This window comes from Nicotiana attenuata, unplaced genomic scaffold (genome assembly GCF_001879085.1).
Source record: "Nicotiana attenuata strain UT unplaced genomic scaffold, NIATTr2, whole genome shotgun sequence".
Taxonomy (NCBI): domain Eukaryota; kingdom Viridiplantae; phylum Streptophyta; class Magnoliopsida; order Solanales; family Solanaceae; genus Nicotiana; species Nicotiana attenuata.
The window spans coordinates 124,124-137,263 of NW_017672355.1; positions in this window are offsets into that span (position 1 = coordinate 124,124).

Sequence of the window (13,140 nt, forward strand, 5' to 3'; positions counted from 1 at the left end):
GGTCGAGAGACCGGGGAGGAGAAAAACCCTCCTCTCGAACGTCTATTGCTAGTGGAGGAGATGTAGTGGGTGCTAGTGGCGAAGGTACAACTGGTGTTAAGGGGCGTGAATTTGTTGGCGTTCAAGGTTGAGAAGCAACTCCGACAAGAGCAACACTGATTATTGGTTAGTCAGTGTTCGAAGCAAAAGAGGCCCAAGGTCCGAGCTCCTTGGACAACTGCAACGGGGATTGGAAAGCAAGAATCAACATCCTCTACTATATCCATCTCACCCCAAAGTGCTTGGACCTTATCTGCGGTTGGGTTTTAAAGCTCTCCCGGCTGAGCGTCCGCTTGAGTTAATGAAGTTATTTTTCTCCTATGGAGGGGAGCCACTTCATTATTGGCTTCTCCATCTTCCACAACAATCACTGTGACTGGTTCGATCGTTGCTGTCTTTGCTTTATTGTTTTGAGCCCCAACCGAGGAAGAACGTGGCCTTTTGGGTTGCTTGTTCTCTGGCTGGGGACTCCGAGAGGAAGCACCTTCACTAGAAGCAGGTCCGCGTGTACTGCTTCGAGCAAGTGCACTTTGTAGCACCCTCATGGCTTCCTCGGGGTCGGTTAAAATGTCGACCTCGGGGAAGGTAACGGAGACCTGCGGGACTCCTGACTAGCAAAAAATAATGTTAACAAAAGTTGTCAATGTTCGTACAAAAATAAAAGGAAGAAGGAATCGGTTTACCATGGTTCTTGGCCTTCCACCCATATTTGGGATCCATCTCCTTCCATCAGCGAGATTCTGGTGTTGCAATTTTCAGAATCTTCTGAACCCATTAGTCCAGGCCTTGAACCCGTGGTAGTTCCCACCGGGTAGCTGAAATAAAAGAAACAAAGAGGTCAACAATAATGGAAAACAATCTTTACACGAAGAAAAGAAATGAATCAAAAGCTTACGAAAACGGTTCCACGACTTAGGAAAAGACAAAGCTGTGGCCGGGATGATGTCCCTGGTGGTGACGATGACAAATCGCTCCATTCACCCACGATTGTTGTCATCGTCCACGCTAGTGAAAGAGCGTGATGACCACTTTTGCTGAAGTATATTACTCCCCGACAAAAAATTTTGGGGCAATAGAGCTTCATCATGTGTGCCAGGGTTAGGGTTTTCCTAGTCTCCGTGAACAGCTGGCGCAGGCAAGCCACCGTTCACCATATAAATGGGCCAATTTGCGCTAAGCAGACCAGATACCGGTGGCAAAATTTCAAAATTACGAGATCGAGCCCTTCATTCGACCCTAGGGAAAATTGGCCTAAGGTGAAGGGATACGTATAGACATAGACACCAACAACATGTGAGATAATATGTAAAAAATGCATAAAGGCAGAGATATAACATGGGGATATAATATCATGACTAAAAAAAGAAGACTACAATTAAGGAAAACAGATCCACACTTCAACAATAGCCTTATCATGTCTCAAACAGATAAGTACACAGCCTAGACATATTTCTAGCATGAATAATAGTCCACGTGGTCATATAGGTGGATAAAACATGATATTAAAGAAGCATGATAGCAAAATAGGGCATATAAACCTTCCTTGGTGAAGGTGACCCACTCTATCATATTCGGAGCGAGGATGTTAAGGTTTTGGCAGTTGCAATCCTCCTTCACAGTAGGAATACTGGAAGGGGGAATAGAGAAGGGGTACCTACTAACGGCCCAAGCATGTGGAGACGCAGATGGAACCTTCTCTTGGAAGTCATTGATGGTACTCAGGTGTTTGGGGTATGATGATGTTTACAGTGGGAGACTCAAAATCAACGCCAACTTCTTTGTCTTTGTTTCTCTTCGGGCCTCCACCGAAGAGAAGACCAGAGTTTCTAAAAGATGTAGTAGAAGAAGCCATAGTAGTAAAAAAGCAGTAAAACTTTTTAGAGAAGATGAAAGTTTTTTAAGCAGGAGGAGATTGAGTGCAGAGAAGCCGGTAAACGTTTGAAATTTTTGGAAGTGAAGGTAAATGATGAGTAGAATTAAAGATATCGACGGCAAAAATCACGGTCATGATTACCCCGAGAACCGACAAAAATATTACTGAATCGTGGGACAACACGTGTTCGGGTATTAAATGCGACAAGACGTGTGTCCGTTCTAGCGACAGAGATTGTTCAGGAGATTTTCCGCCAAGGAAGGGATCATCACCAACTTCCCGGTGACACAAAGATATGTCATCGGAAAGTAGGGATACTATCTGTATAGGGTAAAATTGGTTTATAATAAACGATCGAATGACATCATGACACGTGGAACCAAAGACAGGTAAAAGGCGAATCAAGTAACAACCAGTACCGGGAACAACAACTGCAGTTGACATCAGGTAAACTTCGAAGGGAGCATGGTCAACAGAAGTAGATCGTATATTTGCCATCGGAATGCATTCAATGAAGAATATCCTCTAACATTACATGGGCAGTCATTGCAGAGAATATTTGCATTCATGGCTTGCCGTTACATATTCATCAATGACTCCTTTATTATCATTTAAGTGGCGCTTGATCCTAGGATCTGGTTTCCCTGGGTATAACTATGAATAGCAGACTCAAAAGCCATTGTAAGGCACGAAATTCTTGGCAAAACGTATGTTGTATTTTATTTTCGCTCTCAATTAAACAACTTTATTTGCTCTTTTATATTGCTCTCATTTCCGTCCTCGAAGACACTGTGCTCGGAATCAGGCTTGTCATCTTCTCCAATTTCAATTGCTAAGTCTTATTTTTAATCTTTTTCATTATCATTTTTGGATCAAATCAGTTCGCTTGTATATAAATCACATAACAAATTCAACTGTACCGTTTTAGTTTGCCCTCAAAAACAATTTTTTTAAAATTTCTACAATCCAACATACAATTCAATGCCCAAATTTAGTCCGTCTGAGCTCAAATTTAAAACGTAAGTTCCACAATCATAAAGAAGAAACATCAATCATCAATGGTAGACATAACAATAAATGTAGCACACCCATTCATCTCAAACTTTGCTCAAAAATCTTCAATGACCGATTTTCTTTGGTTTTTCTCGCCAATGCCTAGCTCCTTCGTAATGAGCTACAACACATCGGTGCCACTGCATAAATGTTTTTGCTAATCCATTTGATGTAAACTCAATTGTCATACATAAAATCCAAGAGCCACTACTTCAAGTTTGTAATAATGGTAATTTTAATGCTAAAAATTCTTAACTGGGTATAGATGCAAAGTTTTTAAAAAGTTGACTGCGCCGTAAATGGAGGCATTTGCATCTATACCCGCTTTTTGTGTCACGTTTTAACTTGTGCCCGTTTTGCAAAAAAAATTGCAAGCGTACCCGTTTTTACGCATAACTTCAGCATACGGTGCTGAAGTAGCAAAGGCAATCACGCAACACTTCAGCATTCTAGTAGCCGGCCCTGAAGTTCAGCTCTAGAGCTGAAGTTTTTGTTTTGTAACTGTCAAACTTCAGCTCTATTTGTATTTGTGAGAAAGTAGTATATGCATATGTCCCTGCTTTTCCAGTTTTTGCACTGATTTCTTAAGTGCATTGGCGAAAAAGCTTAAGAAGAATAGCACTGCTTTGGAGAATCATCATCGAATTTATGTCCCTCCAGGTGTTGCCTTAAAACGTGAGAAGGATGAACTGCTTCGAGTCAATATACTCTTCAAGCACATTCAGGTAAAATGAATTGTGATTAACACAGAGCACTTTAGAACTGAAGTGTAAATTCCATTATCATTTCATGACGCTACATACAATAGAATGAAAGAGGAATTCTTATATTCCCTGGAGGTTTTAATTTGTTCCCATTGCTTTTTCGTTCACAGGAAATGCTTAGTGGCAACACTGCGGTGATTGCAGAAATAGGGGATTCATGGTTTAATTGTCAGAAGCTGCATCTTCCTGAAAATTGCGGGGTAAGCTAGATAGAAAAGGGCTGAAGTTACTTAAAAAGTGGGTACAAATTAAAAGTTTAAAAAAAAATGGATATAGGTTAAATGGGGGCGACCAAATAGGGCGCCCCGTGCAATTTTTACCCGTAAATGGCGTTGTACAAATAGGCTGCCCAGCAAACATTCTTGAGTGTCATTTTTCCAACATTCTTCAGATTATTGGGTCATCGGAAAATCTTCTGGCCCGGTTTATTCGGGGCATTTGCATCTATACTCGTTTTTTGTGCCACATATTAACCTGTGCCCGCTTTGCAAAAAAAATTGCAAGCGTACCCGCTTTTTCACATAACTTCAGCACACGGGGCTGAAGTAGCAAAGGCAATTACACTAAACTTCAGCATTTTAGTAGCCGGGTCTGAAGTTCAGCTCTAGAGCTGAATTTTTTTTTTTTAACTCGCGAAGTTTGCCAGTTATAAAATAAAAACTTCAGCTTTAGAGCTGAAGTTTTCAAGTTATAAAATAAAGCTGAAGTTTTCCAGTTAAAAAATAAAAACTTCAGCTCTAGAGCTGAAGTTTTTGTTTAGTAACCCGAAAACTTCAGCTAGTTATAAAATAAAAACTTTAGCTCTAGAGCTGAAGTTTTTGTTTAGTAACCCGGAAACTTCAGTTCCCAGTTATAAAGGGAAGCTGAAGTTTTTTAAAAAGTGGGTACGAATGCAAACAAAAAGACAAAACGGCTACAGGTTAAAAAGGGGCGCCCAAATAGGGCGCCCCGTGCAATTTTTACGGTTTATTCAGCTAATTTTATCAATTTGGGCCTGTATTGCGGACTAGTTCACAAGGGAAAGCTCAAGTCACTTTTCTGAGGTCCTTGAGTTTGGGTCGAACTGTGACCCAAAAATATCTAAATCTTCACCGAACTGGTTATACTTTCATTTTCTGAAAATTAGAAAAGAGTTGGTAGTACTATAAGTTTTTACCATTTTTATATTTGATAAATGTTACTCCCACTAAATCTAAAGTAGTCAAACCCTCAAAAATTTTAAATTGATGATCAAAGTTCAGGTTTCCTTTTATTTATTCTATATTCTGTTAGGAGACAAAAAGGAAAAGAGTACAATCTCGCATGGGGTTTAATCAGAATAAAGAAATTCAATGGTGGCTTGCATCTTAATTATTACCATTCTTCTCCTCATTAGTAGTACTCCTACTATTTAAAATTATTATAGAATTGGGCTCGACTTTATATGAATTCTGTTATATTCAAGACTCTTCTTTGCTTTTTCCTTTTTGCGATTCTTTTCTTTTTCCATTTAAATAAATAAATAAAAATACAGATTTATGGGTAACGTAAACGGATCCTTATTGATCGAATAAATTGGCAGGACCTGCTTGCTTTGCGTAATCTTCATATAGCTTCTTATGCCTTTATTATGAGAAAAATCTGAGCACCTAAACTAGTTTCATTGACTTCTCTTCTTTTCAATTTTCAGTTTCTTTTACTCCTATTACAACAACAACAACAACAACAAAAACATACTCAGTAAAATTTCACTAGTGAGGTCTGGGGAGAGTAGAGTGTATGCAGACCTTACCCCTACCCCGAAAAGGGTAGGGAGGCTGTTTCCGGCAGACTCTCCGCTCAATAGGAGAGACAATAATATTAGTTTTTCGATTGAGTTTTAGCTAGCATATGAATACAAATTTGGTTGAAACTTAAAAAAAAAAAAATAAAGTTGTGCTGAAAACATAATTTTTGAAAGTTGAAGTTGTGTTTGGACATTCATTTTACTTCAAAAAAAGTTTAAAAAAATTTAGTGGATAAAAGATTTCCACCCAACAACTGGCTGTTATTGTCAATGTTCAGTAAGCTGATGAGAGGTGCATCTCATTTAAACAGTACTATCATTTTATGCCTTGAAACCATAGGGCTATTTTGTACTGTGTACCTATACTATATATAAAAGAAGTAGAGCTATTTCTGCTCCATTAAAACAGAAGTTTTGCTGTGTCTTCTATTTCTTTTTGGTCTTATATATTTACCAGTATACACACAATTCAAGAGAAATTAAATTCAGGTAACTGTTTTGAGTCTTATTTGCCTAAGGGATACCTAAGGGCTTACTTGTTAATGCCCCAAGTTGAACCAAAAGACTTTTTGTCTCTTGGAGTACTTATAAGGTCCTTTATATATGCCTCTCCAGGGCTTTTGAGTCAACAGCTTTTTGCCTAAAAAATTGAGGGTCTTTCTGTTGCCAAATTTAAGTTCTTTAGAGCTTTGCATTCATGTTGGGGTTGATGCCTTTTAGGCTCAGTAAATATACTTACAAGCATATGGAAGCGCGAATCCAGAATTTAAACTCTATGAGTTCAACTTTTAATTTTTTTTAGCATTGAACCCATTATATTTTAACAGTTATGGGTTCATATCTACTATTTTTATAATTTTAATGAATTTTTACATATAAATTTTTACTCCACGTTAAAAGTTATGGGTTCAATTAAATCCGTATACGCTGCATCCACCCCTGTTTATATGTAGGAAACATGGTATATCATGATAAACTATTATTTATACATGATGTTCACATCAAATTAATAAATACAACGTGTGTGTCTTTTATATATACTCTTATATATTCATCACTTAGCCATTAGCTATGATGCATGCTTATTCTCGCTTTAATTTGTACTGTATCGAATTGTTTAATTTGATGTAATCACCAAATTAATAATTATGTGACATCAATTCTCACTTTAACTTGTAGCTGTTAGGATTATTGAGAATAGCTATATTTATGTATACAGTTAGCGGTGTAGTAGTTAGTTGTGTTAGTTTAATAATTGATAGTTAGTGGCAGTTTTGATATTACATTTTCCTTATCTCTTTACACACATGTATATACATACTCTGTATACGTGAAAATAAAGTAGATTCATTTTCCCCAATTGCTCTCTCATCTGAAACCTTCTCTCTGAAGCTCAAAGGCAACTTCAATGGTGGAACCTAAGTCACTTTGATTCTCATTCTTGACATGGTATCAAAGCGCAGCTCGATTCTCTCATGTGTCTTTCTCCTCATCAAATTTCATTGTTCAATTTCAATTTTTCAATCTCGCAAAATCAAAATCTGCACTTTACAGTTCGTCGCTAGGGTTCGAGATTTCTCGATTCTTCTCTTCAAATTCAGAAGCTATTTCACCTAATTCTCTAAAATTCGTCTACAACTGATGGCCGAAGATAAGGAAAATCAGAATACAACCAATAATTTGGATTCGACCAATCCGCTGTACATGCACCCGTCGGAGAGTGATGGAACGGCATTGGCACCTGTTGCCTTTGATGGAACAAAGTATAGATCTTGGAGAAGGGGAGTTCTCAGAGCATTATCCGTGAAAAACAAGGTTGGATTCATTACCGGAAAATGTAAGAAACCTAATTTTGATGATGCGACTTACGATTAGTGGTCTCGATGCGATGACATGGTAACATCGTGGGTTCTAAACTCTCTTTCAAAGGACTTAGCTGATAGTCTACAATATGCCAGTGATGCTAAGGAATTGTGGCAAGAGCTGGAAGATAGATATGATCAAACTAATGGAGCAAAGTTGTATCAATTGCAGAAGGAAATTAACGACCTTAGCCAGGGAACTTTGGATATCACAGGCTACTATACAAAAATGAAAAGGCTTTGGGAGGAATTAAATACACTGAATGCACATGCACAGTGTAATTGTCAGTGTACTTGTGGTGCAAAGGTCAATATGCAAAAGGCTTAACAGGATCGAAGGTTAATTCAGTTCCTGATGGGCTTAAACGAGGTTTACACAATGTGAGAGGCATCATACTCATGATGAATCCACTACCCAGCATAGCATAGGCTTTCTCCATTCTTATTCAAGAAGAAAAGCAGAGAAAAGTCAGGCCAAGCAACAGATTGGTTATGGGGTCTACTTCATTGAATGTAAATGGGCCTGGGAATAATAAGTTCAGGACAAATTACAATCCAAGAGGGAATGGTGCCACTCATAACTCGTACAATTCAAACAAGCAAGGCTATCCACCTAGCAAGTCTCGATTGTTCTGTGATTACTGCAAAAATCCAGGTCACATTAGAGATAATTGCTATAGGATACATGGATTTCCACAAGAAATCAAGTTTACAAAAGGCATAAACACAGGATCTACTGCAAATGTCCATAGTCCGTGTGAAGAGATTCAAACTGCAGTGGGGAAGTGCTGAAAACAGGGATCACAACCAAATACTTCAGAACCTGACGAGGGAACAATACAGTCAGCTGCTGAATTTGCTGCAAAACTTCAAGTTCAACACTGCAGGGGAAAATCCAAACATCATCAGCAGTGGAGCTGTGAACTTTGTAAGTATTCTAGCTTGCTGTACTTATAAAGAGATAGCTGAAACAACTACATGTAAATGTTCAAATTCAATTGCTGACCTATGGATTTTAGACAGTGGAGCTTCAAACCATATGACATATAGAAAATTTATTCTCACTAACATTAGAACTCTACCTTATCCTTTCCTTGTGACCTTACCTAATGGATATGATAGTTTATAAGAGTCCACCAAACTATAGAGTAACAGGTCCTCTATGTGTTTCCACTGAGAATACTAATGAAACAGTAAGTAAATAAGACAAGAAGTTTTACATGGAAAAATCCCTACTCAAGGGGATAAAAAACCACGACCTACACTGTTAGGATTTCAACTTCACTATGAGCAACTTTCAGATTAAAACCTATGCAATCTAGGAATTAAACTCTTAATCCCTCACTAACTCGTAATACACCTATTACAAGCCACTTTGCAATACACCTATTACAAAGACTTCAACTCATGACTAACTCTAGTCACGACACAAACACAAAGGGTTTATGGTTTTACAAATGGGTTCCTAAGCAACGTTTCTAGATAAGCAAATTAGGAATTACAATGAAGAACAATAATAAAGTTACAACTCAACTAAGGACAACAAAGTACTAGATTTAGGAACTGGTCCGTAGTAGCATTAAACATTGTTCTTGAGGCACTTGAGAATTGAATGCACGAATCTCAGAAGGCTTGAATGCTTTAAGTGAATTCTCAAGTGTTCAAGTGGCGTTTTGTTGTAATACTCTTGTTAATACACCTTTGATGACATCACTTGAATAATGTAAGCACTTGGTTGGTCAAAGAACAAGTGGCTACAGAACTGTGCTGCACTGTGTGCACTGTTTCTGTTGCAGTCACTTTCTAGCTGTACATAGTTGACTTTCGTACTGCTGTCAGGGTCACACAAGGGATCAGGTCCCTGTGTTGTTTCTCTGTCTTCTACAGTTGCATCAGTTCACATTAGTTGGAGTCTGTCGATTAGCAATGTATACCAAGTGTGTCAGGTTCCCTATCTGGTTTGTGACAGTAAGTTTGTTAGATCATCAAAACATACAGTTAAGTTATTGAAAACCCATCAATTTCCCCTTTTTTGATGATGACAAACTTAGACATTGATAACATGTTTTAGAGCAGAAATAACCAAATGAGACCACAGGAACTTCACAAATTCCCCCTGACTTTATGCTTCCCCCTTAATCAGATTAGGAACTTCACAAGTTCCCCCTTAAGCAGATCCCTGTTTCAACTATACTTCCCCCTTTTGGCATCATTAAAAATACACAAGCAGGCAAACAACATAAAGAAGTCTAACCTAGCTAACTCATGCCACTTATGTGCACACAGCATGATAGAAAAGAGAAACAGAGAACACAAGCATTTAGATAGAATAAGAGGATATTTTTCATATATAAAACATATGCCTTTGCTTATAAAGCAAAGGCAAAGATTGGACTGCTGAAATCGGGAGCAGTACTAATACATCCCATCCACATCAAAACAAAAGAAACAAAAACATCTGCCAAGTCATAAAAACAAAAATAGACAATTCAGAAACTGGTCACTGAAGGGGTTGCTTAGGGGGCACTAGGAGTAGAGGTATTGGAAGCTGCAGCAAGAATTTGGAGAACTAGGTCTATTCGGGCATTTGCCGACTTTTGCTCATTGAGCAGTTCTGCTTTTAGGTTCTCCACTTGTGCCCTGAGATCAACATTTTCTTTTGTCAAACGAACCACTTCCTTATTTGACTCTAGGGCCCCTTGGGCATGCTGACCTTCCAGGATAGCGTTCCTCGCCTTCAATCGTCGAATCTCCTTATTTGCGCTGTTTTGTGCGTTGATAAGCTGAGAGATTGTCGATGTACTGCCTACCCCCCCCCCCCCATTCTTCTCTATGCATTCACATTCTTCCAAGGTTGTGTGAGAAAAGGTCTGCTTCTTGGTCCCTACTTTGCATTGTCCCAGTGGCACTTTGAAGAACTTAAACACGTGCGTAAGGAGGAACCCATAAGGAAGACCATGATTGCCATCCTTGAAAGTGACTACCTTCTACATGTGTTCAATCATGATAGCAGGTAGACTCACAGCTGAAAATCCATCTAGTGTCTCCATTAGATACAGGTCTGATTTGATGCCATGAACCTCCTCTTAGCACGAGGTAGGAGAACTTTGTTCACTAGCTCAAACAACAACTGATACACATGCAACAATGCTTTCTTGTGAACCCGTTCCCCTTGCTGGTTCACCCCTTCCTTTACAATTGCATTCCGAAAGTTTGCACTACACACATCCTTGACAGAAGACACATCAACTGTAGGAACTTTAAGAATTTCCCCAAGCAAAGCCACATCAAATACGATATCCACCCCATTCACTAAGGCACAAATGTGGTCGGTATCAACGGGAAAGAGTTCAGCATAGAAACTTTGCACTTCATCCTCATACACTTTGGGCGTATCTATTTGGAACAGATGCCCCCGTCGTTGAAACTCAACCATTTCAATTACTTGTCGCATACCAGCCATATCAAAGATTGCTGGGTCAAAGGTGCGACCTAGCAGAGACCTTTTGGTGCCTCAAACGCTCTGAAGAACTAGCTTCACTTCTCACCTTCTTCGCAGAAATAGGTTCCATAACAGGTTCCAACTTTCTCTTGCCAGACTTCACACCACTTGATTTTGTTTTTCCTTTAGACTTAACCAACACATCCTCATCAGAAACGGAGGGTTCACTCACAACATGTTTCAATTTTGAACTGGGGGTTGTAACATTCACCACTGGAGCAGATTGCTGCTTCTTCTGGGACCTTCTCACCAGGGAACTAGGTTCCTCAGTTGTTTCCTCCTCAACTTCCACCAAAGGGACATCCTTATCACACACTACTTCATTGTTCTTCACCAGTCTCTTCCTTTTCTTCTTACTGCTCTTTTTGCTCTGTTGAAGGGCAGAGTCATAAGCTACCTTTGCTTGCAACCTAGTAGTAGGTCGCTTAGTAGAAGGCTTAGGGGTGAGTACTGCCCTTCGCTTGACTATGAATGCATCAAGAGCAATGTTGTCTTGATCTTCCTCATCGCTAGATCTCATCACAGGGACTAGAATGTCCAAGGGCTCAACAACAAAGGAAGGAGAAGGTGCAAGAGAAGAACTGGCTTGGAGTGAGAGCCTTGACCTGTTCCTCCGGAGAGGGGTCAGGTTCCTCACAAGAGGGCCCATCAGTTTCTGCAGGTACAAAGCCTTCAACAAGCACCATGGCTCCTTCTCCCACCAGTACCTGTGGCTCATTCCTCTTAGACATGGGTACGCCAGAAATTACCTCATGCAATACGCCATCTGCAGATACAGCAAAGATGGTCGCGATAGTTTCTTCCTCGATAGGCTCCATCGCCACCATAGAATCTGAAGCAACAATGGTTGAATCCTCTATAACCTTAGGACTTTTACCCCGTTCTCCACTTTTCCTTTGATCAATGAGAGTCTCAGGAGATAGAGAAGAAGGATCAATGACGTTTGGGGTTTCTAAGATAGTCGCCTTAGAATAGGAGGGTGAAGCAAAATCTGGGTCAGAGGTGATTTCAGTGGTTACGACAGGTATGGTGACAGAGGATTTATTGAGGACCAAGTACTCAAGGGTTTTTTCTGGGTTAGTGACGACTGAGGCAGGGATTTCAGAAATTTTGTCAGCCATTGAAGAGATAGAGTAGAAAATTCTTTGGAGAGCTTCTAATGAGGGACTATGGTCTGTAAAGAGAAGAGATGGTTTTAATGAGAGAGGATAATTATGAAGAGAGAGATAGGAACCGGTTCTGAAACGGCGGTTGTGCTTGGAGAGTTGAAACGTTTCAGAGGGAGATGGAAACGATTTGAAATGAAAATACGTGACAGCAGAGTCTGAAAAGGTGGATGACATGGGAGTTGATATCTGTATCTTTTCAAGATATGTATTTAAAGAATGCACGGGACTACTAACCTTTTGGTACAAGAACCAGGTTCTTGACCTGTCTTTGAACATTTCAATCCTTTTTCACCACTTATGCAGTGCATCTACCGCTTCTATAATCATCATGCATGTTTACCTACAACGATATTGAAGTGAGTTAGACTTGGCCAGAAAACACTTTAGCTAATTTTACCTGAAGGTGATTTTCATGGCCAACTGAGGGAAATCAGGTTCTCAAGTGGGCTTCAAAAGCCCCAGCTTTACCCTATTTCTTTCAAAGTGCTCCCTACTCAATGCTTTGGAGAAGATATCTGCAATTTGGTGTTCTGTACTGCAGAACTTCATACAGATAAGCCCTTTCTCCACATTGTCCCTCAGGAAATGATGTCTCACATCAATGTGCTTGGTTCTTTTGTGTTGAACTAGATTCTTGGCCATGTTGAGTGCATTGGTGTTGTCACATAGTAGAGGAACACAATTAGTAAATACCCCAAAATCCTCTAATTGTTGTTTGATCCATAGGAGCTGACACAGCAAGAGGCTGCAGCTACATATTCCGCTTCAGCTGTTGAAAGAGCCACTGAGTTTTGCTTTCTTGTGCCCCAAGAGATGAGACAAGATCCTAGAAAGTGAGCCATTCCAGAAGTACTTTTCCTGTCCACAAGATAACCTGCATAGTCAGCATTAGCATATCCAATAAGATTAAAACTGTCACCTGAGGGGTAATACAGGACCAGGTCCTGTGTTTCCTTAAGGTATCTCAAAATTCTTTTGGCAGCCTTCAGATGAGATTCCTTGGGATTTGACTGAAACCTTGCACATAGCCCCACACTGAAGACAATATCAGGTCTGCTGGCAGTGAGATAGAGAAGAGACCCAATAATGCCTCTATACATAGTTTGATTCACA